Source organism: Balaenoptera borealis, assembly GCF_965194805.1.
Source record: "Balaenoptera borealis genome assembly, chromosome: 7".
Taxonomy (NCBI): Eukaryota; Metazoa; Chordata; class Mammalia; order Artiodactyla; family Balaenopteridae; genus Balaenoptera; species Balaenoptera borealis.
The window spans coordinates 86,196,885-86,205,826 of NC_138864.1; the positions used below are offsets into that span (position 1 = coordinate 86,196,885).

Genomic DNA, 8,942 nt, shown 5'->3' on the forward strand with positions numbered 1-8,942 from the left:
TTAAATGTATTCTCTTTTGTTGTATTGACAGGACCTCCTTGTAAGCCCCTTAAATCACTTCTGTAATGGGGCGGGGGGGAGTTGAATAAATCAATATTGGCACCTCTCAAGACTTTCCTAACCGCCATTGCTGGCAGTCACATTTCCCTCACGAGAACGTTGTGAACTCCATGCCCCTCTAACAACCTCTCTCACTTACTGTATTTCACAAGTTGGATTTTCCTTTCCTGCTAGAATAGATGTGCACATTCCTTGGACACAGCAGTTCTTGGATTCTTTCTACTGTTTAGTAAATATTTGTTGTATCAATAAATCAATTAACCTAAAAGCAGTCAACAAGCCATAGATAAATGGAGCAATCAATGATTTAGAATACTGGCTGTGATCTTACTTTCCAAATTTATTTTTGCAGATTGTGCTAAGAAGAGGCTGATATGACTCTCCAACTGTGTTTACTTAAAGTTGGCTTTAAAGAGAGGTATGATTCTGAAAAATTTAATAGCTCAGGACATTTTTTTCTATGAGTGCTTAGGTGACATTAATTTGAACACAGGGTTCAGGTTTTGTGACTGTTTGAAGCTTATACAATTTTGGAGCACTTTTAAAGAAAAAGAATAAAAAATTTTAGTACAACATTAGGTATAAAAGTGTATATTTAGTTAGAGTCAAGAAAGAATAGCAACATATTACATGTTTGTAAAAAGTCAATAATTGCCACAAATGTCATAAAATCCATAAAAATAACATATTTATACTATTGACTGCTAGATAGTGCTTTTTTAATACTTCTGCATATTTTTGACATTCTTTATTCACCTCTTCCATTAACAACAATTTTATAATTTCATTTTCTATAGCATGAATTGAAAGATAATTCAATTTTCCTCTGGCATTATTGAGCAAATATTTTTAAAAAGTTACTAATAGTTTGCAAGAGTTTCTTTCTGCTTTACAACTTATTATTAGTAATGTGTTAGTTTTTAGGATTGTTATCATATTTAGGGAAACTTTATCAATCTTCTTTCATATCTGCATTATAAGATTTCAGAGCATTTCAAATTTTATTGTTCAGTGATAAATTTTATCATTTTTTTTAACTTTTTTTTTTAGTGGTTTCAGAGACAGCAATTTTTTTTTAATTAATTAATTAATTTATTTATTTTTGGCTGCATTGGGTCTTCGTTGCTGCGCATGGGCTTTCTCTAGTTGTGGCGAGAGGGGGCTACTCTTCATTGTGGTGTGCGGGCTTCTCATTGCGATGGCTTCTCTTGTTGCAGAGCACAGGCTCTAGGCGCGGGGGCTTTAGTAGTTGCAGCACACAGACTCAGTAGTTATGGCACATGGGCTTAGTTGCTCTGTGCCATGTGGGATTTTCCCCGACCAGGGATCGAACCCGTGTCCCCTGCTTTGGCAGGCAGATTCTTAACCACTGTGCCACCAGGGAAGTCCAGTGATAAATTTTAAATAGCCATGGAACTGACAACTGTCATTAGCCAGTTTGTCATCAATATCCTCATTGAAGTTATCTTCATCACCATCAGTATTTTATGTGAAAGCAGGAAGATATTTAAATATTTTTCTAATGTCTTCATATGATTCACTCTTCTTCATTAGCTAGATTATTAAGCACTCCAAGAGCCTATATAATTACCTCTATTTGAAATTTATCATCTCGTCTTAATGAACTAATCTTGGTATGACTTTAAAGTGTTTTTGTTATGATTTTCTTGTTGATAGCAGAATAAGTTTTTTGATTTTATATGGGAGTTATATGACAAAGAATGTTATTGTATATGATAGGTTTGTAATTGTGTACTTTGAAGTATCAAATATTCCTGAAAGGCAAGAACTTCCACTTTGACTTGGTGTCTGTGAAACTGGAATCTTTCCCTTACACTTTTAGATGTCTGATATTCAGAACATCAGATTTCGTATGTTTCAAACTGTGTTTTATCTCCACCACACTTACACTTTCAGTACCGGGCACCACAGAACATGCTCGTCTAGTGCTACAGCCTTTTGCTCTGCGCCTTCCTCTCATGACACTGGGTGAGGAGGAGCAGTGGCCGGTAGCGAAATTCCTGGAATCTATTCCTCAGCAGAACAGCTAGTGAGATTTTAGCCATATTCAGAGTTGACTGCAAGCCACATAAATATTACATCCCCAATTCGCTATCAAATTTAAGAAGGCCACATCCCCTTCATTGGCTCCAGGATCATCCGATTAGTTAGAGTGAATAGGTTTAAAGTGCTATTAACTTAAATTCTGTTTAACTGGACATAGTAATCAATACTTGTTCCATCTGGTACCAGTTCCAGAGAGAAAAGTTCATGGCATCACCTGTAAATTCTCATTTCTTCGTGCCTGACATCCCAAGAACATTAAGATCATCTGAATATGGGGAACAGTTGGTACCAAATCCTTTCATGTAAACAAAAAATCTAGAAACTTTGTCTTCTAACTTAGGACAGAATACTAATTAAGCCCAGACTCCATTCACTTGCCATTTAGTGAAGTTTAGTTCTATAATATTCCTTGAATCCTTTAATGTTATCTTCTTGCATTTAGGTGAACAGTTGTCTTATTTATTTGAGGAGGAAAATTAGGAAATATCTTTAGGTCTCTAGTCATAAGTAAGGAAACTGAATCTTTTATTTTCCTAACTCTTTTGGGATAAAATTAAGTAGTTACTCATTCCTTGGAGAAAATGATGGTGTGTAATCCTCATCTTTCACACTCAGCAGCTCACAAAAATGAAAAAAAGCAATTAACAAGTAATTCTGAAAGAAAACATTAAACATTTCCCAGATTTTAATCATACATGAGATAGATAAGGATGAGAGGTGGGATGTTTTTCAACTTTTCCTAAAACACACACACACACACACACACACACACACACACACACACACCATACCAGACATAGTTTACATTCTCTACTTCTAAAACCAGTGCCATCTGGACCTAGTCCTCCCTCTCCACCCGAGTAACAGTGGTATATTTTTCCTCAGGCTGGCCTCCGATTTCATCACCTCCCCTGATTTGGTTGCCTTTGTCCTTGATTTGAGTCCCTCTCATCATTTGTGTATATATAATTGATTCCTCCAGTGGCATTGGCTCGTGTCATCTCTGCCTTATCTTTGGTTGTGAAGTCTGTTGTGCTGGATCCACTGGACATACACATGCAAAAAAAAAAAAAAAAAAAATAGAATCTAGAAACCGACCTTATACTTCACAAAAATTAACTCAGAGTGGACCACAGATGTAAATGTGAAACACAAAACTATAAAATTCCTGGACGATAACATAGGAGAAAATCTAGATAACTTTATGTATGACAATGGCTTTTTAGGTATAAAACCAAAGATATGATCCATGAAAGGAAAAATTAATAAGCAGGATTTTATTAAAATTAAAAGCTTCTGCTGTGTGAAAGACACTATCAAGAGAATGAGAAGACAAGCCACAGACTTGTCTTCACAGGTGAAGAACTGTTACCCAAAATGTACCAAGAAGAAAAAACTGGATTTGAAAAATGGACAAAAGACCTTAACAGATACTTGACCAAAGAAAATAAATGAATGGCAAGTAAGCATGTGAAAATATGCTTAACAACATATGTCATTAGGGAATTGCAAATTAAAACAACAATAAGATACTGCAACACTTATCTTAGAATGGCCAAAATCCACAAAACTGACAACACCAAATGCTGGTGAGGATGTCAGAGCAACAAGAACAATCATTCATTGCTGGTGGGAATAAAACTGGTACCGGCACTTTGGAAGACAATTTAGAAGTTTTTAATAAATCTAAAGATACTCTTACCATACAGTTCAGCAATCATGCTCCTTAGTATTTACCAAAATGAGTTGAAAACTATGTCCACGTTAAAAACCTACGTTTGAATGTTTTTAGCAGCTTTATTCATAATTGCCAAATATGGAAGCAATATGTCCTTCAGTAGGCTAATGGATAAATATACTGTGATACATCTAGATAACGGAATGGTATTCAGTGCTAAAAAGAAATGAGCTATCAAGCCCTGAAAAGACTGCAAGGATCCTGGATGGCAAAGGCTGTGGGTATCTGTACCTGTGGCAAGGGCTGCTGGCTCCTCAGTGGCAAAAGACCCTGGGGTCCTCCTGCTTTCTTTTTCTCCCATGAAGGCAAGTCGTGGTCTGAGGAATCCCTCTGTGGGATGGCATAATGCAGGTAGAATGCTTCCTACAGTTTTCTCTGCAACCGTCCTCAGTTATTGTGCTCCACTGGGTTGTTGTTCTTAATCATGCTCTGGAACTCTCAGAGCTATTTTCATTCATGAGTAGTTGTTAATATGTTGTTTCTATGAGGGGATGAAGGTAAGGACCTCCTAGTCTGACATCACCTTCAAGAGAAACCACTCCTATTCAATTTCTTACAGGAGGTACCAGTTAGCAGTAGAAAAAGAAAATGATTTAAAAGGTATATGGATTGTGGAAAGGAAGATACAAAACTGTCATTATTTGCAGCTATCATGACTGTATAGAAAGCTCCCCACCCAAATTATGTATAAATTACAAATAAATTATTTTAATTGTTAAGAATTAGCAAGTTTGCTTGGCACCAGACCAATTTGCAAAAGTGAATTCTGTGTCTCTGCATAGCAATTTTATTTCCATAAAAAAGTTGAAAACAAAAAACCTCATGTATATCACCTCCCTCAAGATTCTGATAAATTTTAGCCCTTGAGAGATGAGCCCCAATTTGCAAATCTCTTTGCCTTGCCAGTAGAGGCTTTGGTTAAACTTTACTTGCCTTGATTGAAGAAAACAATGGGTATTTTTGTTCTTAAAATGTAAAATTATATGTAATACTATATCGAATATACCTTTTCTAATATATATACCTATTCCTCTCTGTTTAGATTTTGATTACTTCTCCACCCATCAACTACCACTCACCCACCTCTACCCTCAACCCTTGAGAAGTATCATACAATAGCCACATCAGAAGCCAGGGAATAATACTGGGCAGAAAGTTTTGCAAATACTAACTTTCTGATCTAACAAACCCATCTGTATCTCCTTCTCATATAAACATTCTGTTTGGCAGTACTGCTAAGATCTATTTCTCCTCTTTCATTTTCTAATTAACTTGCAATGTGTTTTCTCTAAATTCACAATGAGCTTGTAATAAAAGTAATTTGCTTCACCAGGTGGTATTTCTCACATTCCAGATGTTAATATAGGTCTTAAACCATGGTCAGCTTTAAAAGTAACAACAGCACAGTAGTACTTATGGTATCTACCAAATGAGTTGCATAATACAGTTGTTAAAGGATAATTATAGATAGAGTGACCATGGAATTAATTATCCAAACACTTTTGGGAATGAAAGGGAGCACTATTAATAATTATTCTGGGACACATAAACAGGAACAGTTCTAGGCAAACTGAGATGTATGGTCATCCTGATTATAGAGGAATCTAGCTCAGTGAGTACCCAGCTGAAAACACATCGGGTCTGGTACAGGTCCTATTTCAACAATTAAAATATTGTAAACGGAAACTATCTTGGTTTAAGAAATGTGCCCTGTCATAATTGTCTTTAACTAGCACTCTTTTTTTTTCTTAATTTATTTATTTTTCGCTGTGTTGGGTCTTCATTGCTGTGCACAGGCTTTCTCTAGTTGCGGCGAGCGGGGGTTGCTCTTTGCTGCAGTGCACAGGCTTCTCATTGTCATGGCTTCTCTTGTTGCGGAGCATGGGCTCTAGGCACGCAGGTTCCAGTAGTTGTGGCATGTGGGCTCAGTAGTTGTGGCTTGCGGGCTCTAGAGCTCAGGCTCAGTAGTTGTGGCGCATGGGCTTAGTTGCTCCACGGCATGTGGAATCTTCCCGGCCAGGGCTCAAACCCGTGTCCCTTGCATTGGCAGGCAGATTCTTAACCACTGCACCACCAGGGAAGCCCTAACTAGCACTCTTGACATATGTGTTTACTAGGCTTCATTGACACCAACAATTGGGGTGCCTGCTTATTGAGAGGGGGTTTTCCCAGCAATCCATGCAAAGTAACAAGTGTCCAACTATTCTATGAGGGAAAGATGATTTTGTATGTTTTGTCATTTTTTAAAGTTTGATTATCACCTGAAACAGCACAAGATATAGTAACAGGGGTCCTATTCTATATGGGCTCAAAATGTAGACAGATGGTTTAAATATAAGACAAGAATAATAAAAATTCTTTCTTGAGATGAGGTGGAAATTATTTGTACAGGTTTATAAATAATAATAAAATAATGAGAATGAGCCTTTATTGTGTTCCTACTATGTGCCAGGCACTGAGTTCTACTCATATTATAGCACTTAATCTTCTTGACAACCATATTAAGAAGTGATTATTTCTATTATCTGGATGAGGAAACTGTTAAGGAATTCACACAAGATTACATAAGTGGCAGAATTAAGGGTATAAATTCAGATCTGTCTGACTCTAAAGCCTATCTTCTGTCTATTATGCCAAGGGACTTTCTGGATTTTTTCATTTTATTATTTACATTGCTACTGTACCACTATTGATACAGAGGTCAGGCTCCTTTTGGACATTCATAAGGTGGCTCCTCAATTTCCATTACACAACTACTATTGGAATTATTAAGTTGATTTTAGAAAGCATCTTCCCATGATTTGGGATTGTGTTTATATCTGTCACCAATGGCTCCTAATAAATCAAATGAGAAAAAGGGGAGATATTTTTAAAAAATCAAATGGAACTCTAGAGAAAATTACAATATATGAGATAGAAAATACACTGGGTACGCTTAACAGCAAATTCACACTGCAAAAGAAAAGATTAATGAACTTAAAAACTAGCAATAAATACTATCCAAACCAAAGCTCAGAGAAAAAGAAGTTTGAAAATTAAATAAACAGAGCCTCCGTGACCTGTGTGAAAATATCAAGGACTTTTAAAATATGTATAATTTGAGCCCCTTAAAGAAGTGGTGGTTGGACAGTGCGGAGTGAGAAAAAAATATTTGAAGAAATAATAAGGGAAAATTTACCAATTTCGATGAAAATTATAAACCTACAAATCCAAGAAGCTCAAAGAATGCCAAGCAAAATATATAGAAGATCATACCAAGGCATGTCATAATCAATTTGCTGAAAACCAATGATAAAGAGGAAATCTTAAAAACAGCCAGTGAAAAAGACATGCCATACAAAGAAACAAAGATAAGAGCACAGATGAATTCTCACTAGAGACAATGCGAACCAGAACAATGGAACACCACCTTTAATGTGCTGAAAGAATAAAACTGTCAACTGAGATTCTATATCCAATGAAAATATAACTCAAAAACAAAGTTAAGATTAAAAAGATTTTCAGACCAACAAACCTAGAGAGTTCATAGTTCATTGTTAGCAGATCTGCATGACAATAACTATTTTTAAAAGTTCTTCAGGCTGAAGAAAGATAATTCCAGATGAAAACTCAGATCTACACAAAGGAATAAAGACTGCCAGAAATAGTAAACATGCACGTAAATATATAAAACTGGGAGGAGCTTGAAGATGGCAGAAGAGTAAGACGCGGAGATCACCTTCCTCCCCATAAATACATCAGAAATACATCTACATGTGTAACAACTCCTACAGAACACCTACTGAATGCTGGCAGAAGACCTCAGACCTCCCAAAAGGCAAGAAACTCCCCATGTACCTGGTTAGGGCAAAAAAAAAAGGAAAAGCAGAGACAAAAAATAGGAATGGGACCTGCACCAGTGGGAGGGAGCTATGAAGGAGGAAAGGTTTCCACACACTAGGAAGCCCCTTTGTGGGCAGAGACTGTGGGTGGCGGAGGGGGGAAGCTTTGGAGCCACGGAGGAGAGAGCAGCAACAGGGGTGCGGAGGGCAAAGTGGAGAGATTCCCGCACAGAGGATCGGTGCTGAGTAGCACTCACCAGCCCGAGAGGCTTGTCTGCTCACCCACCAGGACGGGTGGGGCCTGGGAGCTGAGGCTCGGGCTTCGGTCAGATCCCAGGGAGAGGACTGGGGTTGGCGGTGTGAACACAGCCCGAAGGGGCTAGTGCGCCACAGCTAGCCAGGAGGGAGTCCGGGAAAAAGTCTGGAGATGCCGAAGAGGCAAGAGACTTTTTCTTGCCTCTTTGTTTCCTGGTGCGTGAGAAGAGGGGATTAAGAGCACCACCTAAAGGAGCTCCAGAGACAGGCACGAGCTGCGGCTATCAGCACGGACCTCAGAGACGGGCATGAGATGCTAAGGCTGCTGCTGCCACCACCAAGAAGCCTGTGTGCAAGCACAGGTCACTCTCCACACCTCCCCTCCCGGGAGCCTGTGCAGCCCGCCACTTCAGGGTCCCGTGATCCAGGGACAACTTCCCCGGGAGAACACAGGGTGCCTCAGACTGGTGCAACGTCATGTTGGCCTCTGCCACCGCAGGCTTGCCCCGCATTCCGTACCCCTCCCTCCCCCCAGCCTGAGTGAGCCAGAGCCCCCGAATCAGCTGCTCCTTTAACCCCACCCTGTCTGAGGGAAGAACAGATGCCCTCAGGCGACCTATATGCAGAGGTGGGTCCAAATCCAAAGCTGAACCCCGGGAGCTGTGCGAACAAAGAAGAGAAAGGGAAATTTCTCCCAGCAGCCTCAGGAGCAGCAGATTAAATCTCCACAATCAACTTGATGTACCCTGCATCTGTGGAATACCTGAATAGACAAGGAATCATCCCAAATTGAGGAGGTGGACTTTGGGTGCACAGTAAGTGAAATTAAAAATTCTCTAGAAGGGATCAATAGCAGAATAACTGAGGCAGAAGAACGGATAAGTGACCTGGAAGATAAAATAGTGGAAATAACTACTGCAGAGCAGAATAAAGGAAAAAGAATGAAAAGAATTGAAGACATTCTCAGAGACCTCTGGGACAACATTAAATGCACCAACATT

At 38.8% G+C, this 8,942-nt stretch overlaps 1 protein-coding gene across 4 annotated transcripts in view; it reads left to right on the forward strand.

Annotated features, from left to right (window-relative positions):
* Positions 1–8,279, forward strand: part of BBS9 (Bardet-Biedl syndrome 9) — a 480,217-nt gene extending 471,938 nt beyond the window's left edge. For 2 of the 4 annotated variants that reach the window (XR_014246786.1, XR_014246787.1), the window contains 2 exons: positions 413–478; positions 4,908–8,276. The gene's annotated coding sequence lies outside the window, so the exon portion shown is untranslated. Of the gene's footprint in view, positions 1–412; positions 479–4,907 lie in introns of all 4 variants that reach the window. The other 2 variants (XR_014246785.1, XR_014246788.1) reach the window with 2 other exon arrangements.
* The last annotated feature ends 663 nt before the right edge of the window (positions 8,280–8,942 follow it).